Raw genomic sequence first — 14897 nt, 5'->3', positions numbered from 1 at the left:
AAGCAAAGTTTACTGATGTAGTATAGCGATAGGTCTAGGTGTGAAGTTGCCCACAATAAACAAGAGTACTACGCCTGGTTTCTAGGGCTGCGCGTGGAAGCGGCAGCGGTTGCAGCCACGGAGGTAGCCAATGTGTCATGACGGCATGACGAATCCACATCGTGAGTGCCAAAACCCAAACTAATTCATAGAAATAAGCATCATAGTAAATTATTTAGGGCACTCTAACGCTTGACAGTAAATTTTTCTAGGGTTTAGAAGGCTAGACCTTAATTTTAACTCAATAAACAAAATAAAAGATGAAAAGTCAAAACGTTATGTCAGAACTCCTTGGAGAGCGAACCCGCTCTTCCATTCAAATATGCGACGAATGCATAAGCACTCGCATTACGCAGCAGCTGAGGGGACCTGAAGAAAATTTCACACTCAAAAGAAAAAGAATTCTACCAAGTGCGTCTGGTTAACCTCCCTGCCTTCCCTCTCTTCTATTTCTCTCTCTCTCTTTACGAGAGTGGGCGAGAATTTTCAAGAAAATCAACTGATGTTCACAACACCGCATAGCCAATAATGTAAAGAGACATCGAACGCATATTCTGCAACTTTTGTGCAACGCTTAACCAAGGTATCAAATATTTGTAAACAGCATTTTGAGACATTTTGTCTGCCTTAAGTCTACGAACTAGTTATATGCTTTTCCTGCAACTAAATACCTTAAAACTTTCAGTTCTAAGGTATTTTACACATTACCGTTCGTTCCCTTTATTTATTTGAAGGCCTACATCAATGACTATAAATAAACGTAATTTTCTTCCAATAACAGCAGCAAAGCTCATTCGGATCGGTTCAGCCGTTGCCTAATTAAGCGAATTTCTACGGCGAACGTGTACTTCGAAAAATAAATCGTAAGAGTTGCCGAATGGCCGAACTCTGCGCTTTACAATTAACTGCCTCTGACTAGACCTTAGCTTTTAGCTGACGGCGACCACAGGAGTCGCCAAAAAACTGCCGCGGCTTATCGCAACACTGCGCAACCTTGCCGTGTCTGAGCCCCTTTGCAGGACTATGAAATACTACCTTGCAACGATTATATGGTATCTATCAGAAAAATTATACGGCGATGTACTTCCACGATGTAACGTTAAAAGTCTAGGAAACCGAGAAATTCTTGGACTTGCAAGCAACTCTACGACCACACACAAGGAAAGATCGTTTTCCAATTTTCTCAAAGCCAAGGACGTGCTTTTTGCGCCTGCAGCTGTTTTCACTTGCTCCCGAGTTCACAGGAACTGACTCACCAAGTGTTGACAGCGCCGACTTTCACAACAGCAAACGCTTGCAGGGAACAAAAGATAGGCATTGTCAACTGTATAAGGTATACATGAAATACGCACAACCGTCAAGTAAACCGGTAGACTTGAATAAAGTTTCGAGTGGACCGCATCAGGGACCGCATACCGCTGAGTTTGGAATGCAAATACTACTGCGCAGCGAGATTCCGACGCACAAAAAAAAAAAACAAGAAAAAAAAAACAAGGGTAATTAATCCCGGAGCCATCCATTATGGCGTTAATATCAGGAGTGGCTGTGCGACGCTAGAGCCGTCAAATCATCCAACGTAGTTTAAAAAGCCTGACAACAATGCACAAAGATGCGCGGAGCGCCTAAATTTTGATAAACACAAGCGCACGCGAGCAAACAGCGGAACGGAATTTGACTTCGTTCACCGCTGCTTTCCAAGTGTGACGTCCATCGTTATTTCTTTCAAAGAAAATTCCCTTCGGCGTTCTCTCGGTGGTGATCAGACAACTAACCAGTAGTTGGCATATATGCACGGCAAAGCCGCCGGTCTTTCGTTATGAAACAGACGAGGGGAAAGGGGCAAGTAGGCGCGCCGTATGCTATTCAAGGCCTTCCGCCGATCATGTCACGGAGTGGAGGAAATTCGCAGAAACCTACGTCGCGGGAATTGCCGCAGGCGCGCCCCCTATGAGCCAGACGCGCAGCATCGATCAGGTTGCCTGCCCTATTGCCGGCGATGCCGTGCTTCGTATTCGAATGAAACTGAGCCGCCCGCTACTCAGCACCGAAAGTGGCGCGAGGGAGCAGAGGAGTGCAGCGTGTTCGCGTGCGGTCGCCAAACTCAAAACGCTGGAGGTTTGTAAACTCAACGAAGGAGCTACGGCGCACCCTATGTGGCAAATGTTTGTTTTGATGAGGAGTAGTCAAACAAGGAACGTCGCTTTAAGCCACTATTTCGACGAGGGGACTTGTCTATGTCGGAGCAGCAACAAATGTTTGTTTTGTGTCTTACTGTGTCGTTTCGTGTTTTTTTTTTTTTTTGTGTGTGAGTGTTTTTCTTATAAAGGGAAGGGGGGGGGGGGGGAGTGTTGGTTGTGAACTTTAATCGGGCTCTTTTCATTCTTTTCTAACACACGTTGGGAAAATTATACTAGTTAATGCTCTCATACTGTCACATGACCCCATCCCCAATCAATTTATGTTCTGCCTCGATGACGCTTTCGCAAAAATGACTGGATGAAGCAAGGATAAAGAATTGCCTACAAAGACTGCGCTCATTGGAATCTCGGCACTCGCAATCAGAATATCACTCTCCATGTGGTATGTTGCTAATAGTTCCGGCTCTATAGCTCAGGCATATCAGCCAAACGATTCGTGCTCATTTTACAAGTTCTTCAGTGTAACAGCGAATGGGCATCCTGAAAGCGTTAAACGAAAAGAGAGATATCCTTCCTGTTTTACTTCATTTCCTTCTGCTCGCAACGAAGGCTGTGGATACGGAAGTCGCTGAACATGCGGGGAGAGCGCATTCGAGTCCTGCTTCTTTATCCTCTACCCCCGCCCCCTTCACGGCCTATTTGAGGTAGCTCTGCGCATTCTACTGTCGCGCATCTATTCGTTCGCACACCTTGCCTGAATCCGCGCAGACTCGTAAACTGAACAGCAGGTTTTTTTCCATAAAGGACCACGGCGTCGACTCGAGCAAGAAATTAAACATTAAAAGGGAAGTTCCCATTCCCTCAACAGCGTAATCAGCAAAAGCTTCATTTTATATTCTAGCAAAGATCATACGTGGATCGAGCTGCCCCGACAGCAAAGAAAGCGTCAAATCATCCAACCGGTCGTCTAAGGGGTGGGGGGCAAAGAAGCGAAAGCTATAGGAGAGCAGCTCAAGACGGTCACAAAGCGCGCCGCGAAGCCCTCACCGAGAGGATACGCGCTGATCCAGCATCGATACGCAGAATGGCCACAACGACACGTGGGTCGGCCGACCTGCGCACAACACGCGAGGGCCAGCGGTCAGCGCCCGCCCGGCTGTGGCCAGGGGTCAAGCGACTTGCGCACGAACGCGAGAGTAACGACTCTTCGCTACCGCTCCTCCCTCGGAAATTTGTTTCGAACACCCGCGCGTTCGTTCACCGTGCAACGCACCCGCCCGCCTTCCACGCTCACGCAACTGCAGCCCGCGAGAGGCGTTGTCCCGAAGTACGACGTCGAAAATGATTACCGGCCGCAACGTTCCCGTGCACGGATCATGGTTCGGAGTATACCGCGCATTGCATACATACACCGTCTTTCGCGTATACAAGGTTTGCCGCAACACCGCACGACCCGCTCGCTGGAAGTCGTCCACCTATACAACGGCATTCGCGAAACGCTATATTTGCTCCGGGTCGCAATACCTACCTCAAACTTCGCCAATTATGGTAGCGAAATAACCACGACCGATAAAATATGACAACTGCCCGTTGCCGATCGACTAAGAAACCCACGCTCGATAAAGCCAACCCGTTCCCTGTTAGGCAGGCCCCTTACGCATTCGTGTCCTCTCGCTCGTAGGCAGCTACGTACTAACCAACGTCGAGATCGGTGTGGCGACAACAGACTTGTATAGTGCAACGACATTTAAAGCCAAGGCGACTCTCGCAGTGGTGAATTGAGATAAACTTTTAGGCCAGACAAGCTGGTCAGGATGAGCAGCGCGGAAGCAAACACGGGGTAACCGAGACGCCTCCGGGCAGCGGAGAGCGAACACGCACCACGGCCCTTTCGCCGCCGCCGCCGCGCGCCTCGCAACAGGAGCGGGGCAGTAGCGCGAGCACGCGGCGGCGACGGCACAACGACCTTGCCGCGGGGGAGGCCACCGCCGGCACAGAGGAGGGACGCCCCGCCGCCACAGTTCCCTCGCCCCCAACATCCTGAGCCCGGTCGACACGCGGAGCCACGGACGAGTTCAGGTCGACCACGGGGCGGCGGACGACGACCAAACCGAAAGTTACGTACAGTAGTGAACATAAAGGTGCGATATTCTGCATTTGGATCGCGCGAAGTGCTCGGAATGTTGGTGCGGCGTTATGCCAAACCGCTAACCTAGGGCAATCGTCTCTTGAACTACCATACTGTATTCCAAGAATGTATCACAAGGAAGCCGTGATATGAACCAGTAGTGAGATTACGCGCGCGCTGGTGAGACAAATTTTAATGATAGGTGGGGAAGTTAGCCGCGCAAGAGGTTTGACATGCTCGGCACGAGTGGGGAAACGCACGCGCATCGACTCGCACGAAAGCTAGGAAATGGGCAGCAGTGAACCCCAGGAAATGAACAAAGTGGAAAGCGGAGCACTATGGTACCATCAAAAAAAAAAAAAAATGGTGCAGCAAGGTCGCGCTGCTGCTCAATTTGAACCAGCTGCGCCAATACGGACGAGTTTGCGTAACCTCCAGGTGATCTCAATCTATGCCGCTCTTGGTCAATCAGCCAGTGCTAACGTCACACGAGATGTACCATAGGCCACATCAGGTGGCGCCACTGCAATTTTCCATTTCCGTCATTTTCTCGCTAACAAAGAAAAAGCTCCGTTCTCGCTACGAATGTGCAATTAGTTATTACGGAAGCCTAATTTTTCAATCTAGCTCGACTAAATATTTTCCTTTACAACAGAGTTTCAGTTTGTCCTAAAACTACTTACCGTTCGCGGATTACCGGAGACGTAAACGTGAGCGGCTGGGTTGGTGGCGCCACCTGGTGGTGGAGAGCTCAGCCACACAGACACAGGTCTATTATTGCAGTAACCAAGTGTATCCTACTTGGCTGCTGGTGTAAATTTTCGGCAGCAGCTAATCGCGAATACGTTGCCTTTTTAAATGACTTTTTCGACAAGAACACCCATGGAATCCGAAAACGTGCTTATTAGGCACTGTGGTTAGACGCAGATGTCGCCACCAGCGTACGGTAGTTCGATATTACGCAAACGCTATTGCGTATACCAGATACGCTAAAACACTCTGTCGTTTCCTAAATCCTAAATGTGCGAGCGTTCTTGCATTTCGCCCGCACTGAAATGCGGCCGGGCATTGAACCCGCGAACTTGTGCTCAGCAGAAGGCCATAAGTTCCCATAACCACTGAGCCACCGCGCACCGAGAAGATATGTCGTTTAATGTATGGAATGTCATTTAATAGCGGCGACATCAAATTTACCCGTGTGACCGGGGGCATTGGCCCCACAGAGAAAATCGCAACTGAAGGCCGCCACACTTGTTCAATTGAAACCGTCCGCGAACGGAGGAGCACGCAACGTGGTCCCCGTGACGTACGTCATGTCGCCTTCTGCGGCCCCGATGAAGAGTCAACGGGTCAGGGCTCCACAGCAGGATGGAGGAGAAGGGCGCCCGGAAACAGCGCCGCCGGCGGCGCGGTACAAAACGCGGAAGTAGTGCGCTAACAGCGACGACACTTCGCAAAGGCGGTGACCGCCGACAGCTTGCTTCCAGCGGCAGACGTCGTTGCTGTCGCCAACAATGAAGCTCGAACATAGGAACACAGTGCACTTGAGCTGTTTGAATCAAAGCAGGCACAGACGATCAGGGCGAGCGAGCATGAAACTTCTCAACTGCCTACTGCGCCGTCAGAAAGTCGCGTCAATGAGGTATCCAGTAAAAATGACCAAACTGCATTTTCCCCCCATTTTCAAGCATTAACCCCCATGAAAATGCATCATGTATATATGGGGACCTGTCAGCGTCCTTCCACATTAGAGTCACCAGAAATTTATTTGAGTTTTCGATAAACGCGCCACGCGTCTCAACGCGCTGACTTGCCCGCGAGAAATTGATAAGAGGGCGTTCTAAGTCGCGTGTCGGCGCATACGTCCGTGGCATAATGGTTTCAATGTCGAGCTTCCGCACTAGAGGTCCTGGGCTCCAATCCTGCCGGCGGACACTTTTAATAATGTTTATTGTATTATTTATTACACAGTACAAAGTCACGAAGCCATTTACATTTGGGTCATTATTCTGTGGCTACACCGCGTTGGAGCTTCCATGCGCTGTGACTACCGAAGCGCTCCCTGTCGGCGATCGTTAGTGTCACGATGCAGTACTTCGCTTCCCCGCTCCTAGATGGCATCCGCTGCAGGAAGTCATTCGTAAAACCCGGCATAAAACACTTTCGTGCTAAAAATTACACCTCCTCATGTTTGCTATGGTAAAAACTGGATTTCACTCCTTAAACGCAGAGATGAAGATGGAACAATGCGTATTACATTCCATATTGCACCGCACGACACATCCATTACATAAATCCGTTGCAAGAAGTCGTTCATGAAAGCCGGCATAAAACACTTTCGTGTTAAAAAAATACGGAAATAGATTGTGTAAGGCGGTGGTGCATTCCAATAGCAAATGAGTAGCAAAATTTTAAATAATAGACAAACACGAGCTCTCAAAAAGTTCCCCCGGGAAGAAAAAATTAAAAGTACCAAGCACTCGTTTGAAAGAAACGCCGTTCTCACAGGCCACGTAAAATTTTATCGCTTCCCACTCAACAATTTACCAACTGAACAACTAACCCAGAAATCAGAACTACTAGCTCGCTTGTCATGGCTGATTGACTGGGCTTCCCAAAGCAACGCTCGGACGATAACAAAGGCCGTACAGTGCAGGGATTCCGGGACTAATTTTGACAACCCGGATTCCTTAAAGGGACACTAAACAGAAAAATAATTTCAGCTGTATTAGTAAATTAACATCGCAAAATACAATACTTCGACTCTTACCAACTCTTATCGACAAGATAGCATAAGATGACACTCGAAAGAAAAGAAACACCAAATAGGCGCTAGTCGAGAGTATATACAGACCGAGCGGGTCTTCCCAACATAAGCCGACTCTCCCACGCAGTAATCACAGCACGGACGCGTTATTTCAGGAAATGTCTCGCCTTTCCTAAGCGCCACGGAAGGCGAGCCATTCTTTTCGCCAACGCAGGAAGGCCATCCATGCAACTCTATATAAGGCGAGATACGCACCAGGATACGATGGGAGTAAAAAATGGCGACAGAGAAAAACGGGATTGGACGGCGAAGCCGACTGACGTCAGCGACTGCATCCTAACGCCCGACAAAACCTCTCCCACCAGTGGCCCGAAGGAGGCACGCGCGATCAAACTCATCGTGACGTTTCACGGCCTCTTTCTTCCCCACTTAAGGACAACACCGCCAACCGTAACGACGAGTGGGCGAGTGTACGAAATCAAACGGGAGGCGATGACTTCTGACGCGGCGCTGCTTTCAATGCAGCACGCACCTGTTGAGACGCGAAGGTGACCACGGCGTCCGATAAAGCTGCCGCGCTAAAGGCTAAGGCCGACGAGTGGTGACTGAAGGCAATCGCATAACAAAAGCACATTAGCTACCCGTCTTAAACAGTTCAGTTCCATGAGGAACGCTATGAAGCCTCAATGACATTGAACGACTTAAGTCTTAATTTTGAGAGCGACAGACGGTAGGATATAGACTCTAAAGTGTTTTCTGATGACTTGATAAACTACACGGCCCCACCCCGTCCGTACTAACGCTACGTTAGGTTAGGTTAGGTTGCGACCATCGATGACCCGATTCACTAATTGGTGGGTCCTTTCCTTCTTCAGTATTAGCAGGACTAGGACTGGTCACATTGAAGTTATAGCGCTAACACACAGGAAGATCACTACCTAAATTTAGCTGAGCTGAAATTATGGCCTGAATAAAGGCTTACTGTTGAAGCTCGCATTCACTACTCATACTGTTCCCGCAGTTTCAAAAGTCGTGATGTTGTGCCCCTACGGCCTAATTTGAGTTCCTTTCCCCAGTTCTATACATAGCAGGGAGGGCGCCGGTTATTCAACATTGCTTCCCAAGCTCCTCAGAAGCGGCGAATGAGAGGGGAGGGGGAGAGTAACGACGCAGAAATAAAAGATCGCAAAGAAAGCGCGAGAACGAGCTCGCAATAGAAGGAAAGGCATCCCAATAAAGTCGGGTGAAGTGGCTCCCTCAAAGACGCACGCTTTCCCGAAATGGGAACACCCGTTTTGAAACGGGCGTGCTATTTTTAGACAACGCGGACGCGGTGTCGCGCCTCCACACGCAGAAAAGAAGTGCAGTGCCCTCGTGATCGCATGAACAGACATGACGTCACGCGAAACTGCGGCCAATGAGAAGCGCCGGAACCTCCGCTGCGGAGAAAAGGCCGCCGGACCGTGGGCGATCACGGCTTGTCGCTGCCGAAAATGCGCGTGAAGCGTGGGCGGCCTATCTGCACGCACACTGCGAAGAGGAAATCGATTTCGCGCGAATAGGCGAGCACGAAATTGCTACCATGCGTCAATAACCTCATAAAAGCATGTAACACGTCAAACACCTGCCGAAAAAGCAAACACCCATTATAACACACTTCAATCACTTTTGCTTTACGAATTACGCCGGACACCCACCTATAGCCCCAAACAAGAAAATTAATTTGCCTTCGATCTGTAGGGCACTGGTGTCAATCTGCGCAACATTTAAATATGCTTAAGTTTTAAGTTAACGTTGTCTATCAGGGCCCTTCACCCGAGACGATTCCCCATCCGCCACCTCTAAACTCAGAATGGTATCGCTTCCGCTGCCCTTTATAGTAGGAGGTATATATAACACTTAGTGTTAAAAAGGCGTCGAAACGCACGATGCGGACTCCTGCTGTGACAAGCCCCGCAGCCCCGATGCACTAATTTGTTTTTTATTTTCTTATATTTTGTATATCGCTTTTATACGCTCTCCGACATGGCGCTTCTGCACGGCCTCGGCTCAACGAACGTCGTCCGTCCGGTTTCCGCCAACAGGAAAAGCGGAAGCGGCGCTTCCGCGGTCTGCCTTAATCTCTGCGTGACCCCCAAATGCGCCAATCTCCTGGGGAGGAAAGGTGCGCACACGGCCTCTGCGGGAGGACCACAAGCTGCAGCAGCAGCAGCAGCAAACACTTCATTTCTCCTCGTGCTCACGCATACGCGCGCGGCTCGGGCGCTATTACACGTCGTTAACGTCGAGCGGGTAACGGCGAGAACACATTATGGACGGCGCTCATCGGCCTATCTTAACGTAATCAGCCGCCCGCTGCGTTTTCGTGCACGTGGGACCGCCTAGCCTGCGCGCTTCGCAACGCTACTGGACGTGCAAGACGAGCGCACACTTCTCCACCAACGCGGAAGCTCCGGCCAAAAACTAAGTTTGGTTGCGACGAACATATTTACAGTGTAACAGTAAGATGCAGTCTCTGCCTCTGCGTGTAACACCACGAAGCTAACTAACGCAATTGCTAACGCAATTCAGAGCTCTCGACTGAGTTCGCTGTGTCCGTGCGTCCGTCCTTTCCGTTACACCGCAGCCGACATGTCATCGTCAGGTCGTCCTCACACCATAAGGCGAAAAAACAAACGCGTCGTGCGCTACCGACACTGGAGATCAAACTCACCCTCCTGTGGCATTGCATAGTTGGGAGGCGCAGACGCGCTATCCGCAGCACGCAACATATCGCGCAACTCTGGAGCTTGGCAATTTGAGCGTGGTATTGTGTGTGACGTATACTCTTGAGTCTGTGAGTGGCGGCTTCTGCGCATGTTCTCCGGAGGTCCCAGCAGGCAGCGGACACAGTGACGTCCAGAACAAGCTGCAGTGTAATTGTGGAAGTTTGCGTGGAAAGCCGAACAATACCGCTAACTATATAACTACCGACGCACTGCCTGTCTTCAGCTCTATATATCACAAATTTTTCTACAGCACCCTTCATCATGCACCCCACATCGTACCCGCAGCACGCATCTCTCATCGCACAATTCCCCTGGAGCAAGTCACACGCTGGCGTGCCCGAACTGTTTTCCGTCTGGTTCCTTCTCCGGACTGGCAATGACTGGAAAGGCTTCACTAATCCGACCTCGTTCAAACAGCGTGTTATTGATCCATTTGGATATAGTTCATGATGTACATAATTTTGAATATACGTAAATCTCATCCCTTGAATCCCCACCCCTTATTGTCTTTATTAAAGACCCCTCTCGGGTGGTCTTTTTCAGGCCAATAAAGTCAACTCAACAAGGCAGAGCCATCCTTGTTCCTCATCCTTTTATCTACGCCAGCGGGACTCAAAAGTCTCACTCAACCATTGAAGAACGCTCTAGCGCACTATGATTGAGCCAGTTCTCATGGTGTCGCCAGTACAGATGGTCTCGGACCCTTCAGGTATTCCTGTGCATGTATTCACTATATACGCTAAAGAGATATTTAGCATAACGGAAACGTACAGCCGCCGGACGCACGCAGACCATAATACCCAGACGTAACGGAGTGCAGAAGCGTTGGTGGCGACACCTCGTGGCGCTCTAGTCACCCGTAACACGCTGGAAACGTTCTTCTTCACGACTAGCTCTTCCAGAAAATCCCGAATTACGGGGTGCCACTATTGAAATTTCGAATATGAATCGAAAAGTTCTTGCTATTCAATTCTAGCATTCACTATTCGAAGATGTACAGTATTCGTTCAGTTCAATTATACTATAAGAGACCACAGTTGTTACAGCATACCGAGAGAAACGAGCACTACACTCTATGCTACGTGTATTTGGCGACATGCTGTTTCTTTATTCCATTATTGTCATTGTGTACTAGCTATAATCATTTTTCCTTTCTTTGTCTGTTACACAATCTACTCAGTCAGTCTGACGCCCAATTCGCAACGGCATCAGTTGTCGTAAACCAGCCTTTCGGTGACAAACGGAAATCGGAAATATTCGGTATCGATTTCGACATTCAAAGGTCGTATTTCTCGAATATTCGTATTCGATTCGAAAGTTAAGCTATTTGAACAACCCCAACCCAAAATTACTGCGGTGACGTCGGTAGTCCGCGTCGGCAAATAAGTGTAATACAACTCAGCCAACGCAAAGTTCGCGCTCTAGGCAACATGTCTCGCCAGACATGCCGCTTGCGCCCAGGCCTTTCGGTACAACGGCCACGCTCGTACGTTTCCACGAGCTGCGCTAAGACTCTCAAATACCCATTTGGAGCGCTCTTTTTGGACCCGAAACGACCGACGACCAAAGCGTGGCAGTGGGGCCCCCATGCTCCTCAGTCCGCGCGAAGCAGCACGGTGACCCCAACAAAAGGAAAGGGGCAGCTGCGCGCTTCGTTTTCTCCAAAGCTTTTTCTTCTTTCGGACATCGTTGCTTGTCGCTCGTCTTTCATTCTTCAACCGTCCAAGGCTGCGGCGGCGCGCAGCGAGAGTGAGCAGGCACGCACGAGCGACGACATGCGCAGCCTCTCCGTCTATCCGCGCGAAGGAGCGCGCGCAGCTGGGACGGCGCAACCCAGTTGTGTGCGTGCGCGCGGCTCGCGCACCAAACACCGAAAAGCCCGGCGACTTTGAGCGTGCGCCTGACCTCGATTGCGGTGTCCGAACAGGAACCGTCGGCATGCGCGCGGTCACCAAGTGTAAACTTCCTCGCTATAGCGCCGCGCCACGACCACTCAGCCATGCACCGCGCGCGTTGGCGCCTGGCGATTGTGGATCACGGCCCGCGTTGTGGATCGCACGTAAACCTAGAATTTTCTACTGGTTACCGCGAACATTTCATTGCAGTGCGAGGTTCCGAAGCTACACTTCGGATTACTGCCGCCATTTGAAGGGATTTTAGGCGGAGTAAAGGCGCTTTTAGCGGACAGCGGGCGTTTGAGTGCAACTTAATGCACTTTGAACACGGTGCCATAATATACTGTCTGCAAAGTGCCTTTCAGCAACAGTTTACAGTGCCTTCGCCCCCCCCCCCCCTTTTTTTTTTATTGTTCATGTGAAATCACACGTAGGAACGAAATTCCGGTACATATTATCTCGAAGTGCATCTCTTTTCAAAAAGCAGGAGCAAACACTTGGTCCGGATATAAACACTTGTCAAATGTGCCCTTCTGGCGTCTGCGAATACATCTAGCTGTAAGCATATGGTACTGGTCGGGTAGCGCTTTCATTTATCACTACAGCGCCGCCAACAACGGCCGCTATAGGGATGCGAAGAAAATGAGACATTCCAAATAAGAGAGGCACCCGGCTATGTTTTTACGCACCGACCTTTGTAGAGCTCAAGTTCGGGAACGTTCGCACTTAAGATCTCGAACGCGAAACTACCCAGTCGTGCGAAGTATGCACACACTTCGACATTTCAGGTGTCCGACACTCTTGCCACGTGATAAGAGATCAGCGGTGTCATATCGAATGTGCATCGCGTCCCTCGATCCAATTTTGCTTCTAATTGTGGAAAGCTTCGGCGCAAGGTGGCCACGATTCGTATTTGCGATACTTCAGCATGGTTTTAAGTTATGCTTCTCATGCGATCCTATTTCTCGCCGAATTTTTCTTAGCGGATTTTTGATGATGTTTTGGCGTGACCTTTGCAAGAAAATAAACGAAAACACTGTTCGCGGTATAGGTGACGGGAGCCATGGCGGTTGGGCTATGCACATTATTTTTCATCCTCTGGAGTCAGTTCAACTGTGACTAAACTCTCCATGAACGGAACTTTTTGCGCTCGGACCCGTCGTAATGCAGCCGCTTCAGTCGGGAATCGAACCCTTGTCCCCATTATCGGCAGCAAAACTCCACAAAAATTGCGAGAGCTATCCAGCATGACATCTCCCCCAAAGCCCCGGTTTATCGCGATTGTGGGCCCCTGTGCTCAGATAGACTCCAAGAAAAAAGAAAAAAAAAAAGAAGAGAAAAGAAACTAGCTGTAAGGTAACACAGCCCGCGAACTGCAGCAACAGGCTGTTCCGGTGAACACGCACAAACGGCCAGCTGTAATTTTTTTGTTCCCATAAATCAGAAACGCACGGACCTGCGTTTGTCGTGATTCGATCTCTTCCGTGTCAACACACGTACCCAGCCCAGATCGCAGGAACGCTCTCCAACAACGCTATATTTTCCGAAGTACCAGGCGCTCTCGGAAACACACAGCGATGCTTAGGCAAACAATTCGAACTGCGGACGCTTGCTAGGGCCCGTACTGTCCTGACACGCACAGCTTGACAGTGAACTTTAGATGTGCAAATACAGCGCCGTGGCATTTGCGACGCCGCGGCACGCCCATAATGACGCGCACGCTCTATAATCACGCCTGGCCCAGTGTGCGCGCAACCCCTTCGTGCCATCTCGCTCTTAATGGCGCGCATGCAAACAAGCGCCGGGCAACTGCAGTATCGAAGGGCACGCAAGCGACGAGCGCCAATCGACGTTCGCGGCACGCGTAAACATGCAAATGCCCGCGTGCATGCCACGGCCGGTGCGCTCAAGAAAAAACAACACAACCTCCGCTTCGTATCCTTTGTGTCAGCGGGGCCAGGGCAGGGGAAGGACGCTTTTTTACTTCTCCGGCGACATGCGCGACTACGCTCGGTGGTCTCTGTCGCAAAAGCAGATAATGGTCGCCGGGCAGTGACCACTTGTGTGTACTAGAAAATATTTGTAGTACACTACAGCGGCGCGAGGCACCTCTCCATTAGCCCCAGGCCCTCCCTCTGCAAAATCCGGAAGGTGAAGCTAAGTTTACGGCAGAGAAACCACGTAAAGGCAGCAAGAAGTTGCACAGCTGAAAAGTTCGCCCCAAACAGGGAAGCGAATCTTGCGCGGACGTTTCACCTAGGAAGTCAGTCGAACTTTCCTTCTCATACACAGAGAAAGAGATAACTGTATTTTGTCTCCTGTCTGCGATGACTCAAAGAACTATCGAAAACGATTCGCTAATATTAAACTACACTGACAGTACAGTATACGGGGAGCAGTAGCGGAGCATTCTGCATTAATTTGACCCCCCCCCCCCTCCTCCCCGAGGCTTAATTTTTTTTTTTTTCACGAGGGAGGATTACTACACCGGCTGACGACAGATGGAGACATTACACGCCGTGGGAATTCGCGAAGTGACCGTAGAAGTTAGTGGAACGACAGAGTCGAACCAATGAACCTGTGCGCCAATGCCATCACGAGTTTTCAAACAGCGAATCCTCAAACGCAATGGTGCACTTTCTGCCCAATAAATACTAAACTGATTTTGCAGTATCCATATTCTTGGAAATAACAGCCCTCTCCGCCCATTCGCCCACGTTGTAAATGCCGGTTTATGAATCCGACTCAGAGCGTGATAAAGAGATCCGCACAGGACTTTCGAGCATATAGCGTACCAATGTACCGTTCAAGCTGTTCCACGCAACCACTGCCCTTCAGGAATTACCGCACGGTGTGGACAAATAACGCCTAAAGGCACGCATATACATACGGGAAAGGTGCGCGCGCACGCAGCCCATATTCCGAGGAGGAGCACCGAAAGAAAGCGAGAGCCCGTGCGCGCAGTGCGGCGACCGCGTTATAACGCGGCGCGTGACGGGGCGCACGTGCGCAGAGAACAGCCTAACACCCCCCCCCCCCCCCCCCCCAATTCCCCTCCCGCTCCTGCACTGGCATTCGCGTCGGCACAGCAGGTCGCCCTCCCCTCTCAAGCGAACAGGGAGGAAGGAACAGGGGCCGACGAAGCACCGCACAAATCGCTGC

At 50.2% G+C, this 14897-nt stretch overlaps 1 protein-coding gene across 1 annotated transcript in view; it reads right to left on the bottom strand.

Annotated features, from left to right (window-relative positions):
• Positions 1-14897, bottom strand: part of LOC119449618 (AF4/FMR2 family member 4-like) — a 179572-nt gene that overhangs the window by 120094 nt on the left and 44581 nt on the right. The gene's annotated exons all lie outside the window — the stretch shown is intronic.

This window comes from Dermacentor silvarum, chromosome 4 (assembly GCF_013339745.2).
Source record: "Dermacentor silvarum isolate Dsil-2018 chromosome 4, BIME_Dsil_1.4, whole genome shotgun sequence".
Classification (NCBI taxonomy): Eukaryota; Metazoa; Arthropoda; class Arachnida; order Ixodida; family Ixodidae; genus Dermacentor; species Dermacentor silvarum.
Note: the sequence above shows the minus strand (reverse complement) of the source record. Positions and strands in the feature narration are given on the sequence as shown.